Raw genomic sequence first — 894 nt, forward strand, 5'->3', positions numbered from 1 at the left:
CCTACGGGCTGAGTCTCACCCCACCCCACGACCCCGCACCATTTCTCGAAAGCCAGTTGAATCCGACTCTAGGGGGCGGTGCTCATCTCCATTTCCAAGCCGATGAGCCAGCACTGTCTGAAGGAATTTCCATGGTCGTGTGGCCGGCATGACTGGACGCCGTGGTGCGCGGACCGCTGTTTCCTAAGCAGCCAATTTAATGTTTTCTCCAGAGGTGACAACCAGTGTTCCCTCTAAGCTGAGTGTGAGCTAGCTCCCAGTCTTTTAGCCTCCAGCTCACACATTTTTGTCTTAGCTCAGGAAGGACGGCTCCAGAGCAAACTGATTTATGGAGCAGTCAAATCGCTCGCTCACAACTTTAATGCCAGGAGCTCACAAAGTAGAATCTCTGCTCACAAGACTCCACAGCTTAGAGGGAGCCCTGGTGACAACTGCTGCTGTTTGCCTGTGCAGGGGTCATTTCCTGCAGGAGCGCAGCTCTGGCAGTGAAGAGCCCGGGGGGGGGCACATGCAACAAGCCCCACCCCCTGCTCCCAGCAGCCCTCAGTCAGAGCAAGAAGCAGCCAGGTAAGTTGCAGAGCCCCCGGCCCCAAACAGTCCAGTGGCACCTTTAAGACCAAGTTTTATTCAGGTACAAGCTCTCCCTCCTCTGTGAGGACAGATCTGCACGTTTCCCTCCCCCCAATTGCTAGCAATCCAAAACAGACCAGTGGAGCCTGAGCGGTGGGTGTTGCCTTCTGACACACGTCCGGTGACGTCAGGGGTTGTGGCATATGCAAATGTGTTACGCTAATGGCTTATGCTAATGAGTTATGCTAATGAGCTCCTGCACCTCTTTTCCTACAAAATGACCCCCACCTGTGAGCCAAGTCACCTCCCGGCCATTGCCCCCCC

The sequence above is a fragment of the Gekko japonicus genome, unplaced genomic scaffold (assembly GCF_001447785.1).
Source record: "Gekko japonicus isolate JY-2015 unplaced genomic scaffold, Gekko_japonicus_V1.1 scaffold110, whole genome shotgun sequence".
In the NCBI taxonomy this organism is placed as follows: domain Eukaryota; kingdom Metazoa; phylum Chordata; class Lepidosauria; order Squamata; family Gekkonidae; genus Gekko; species Gekko japonicus.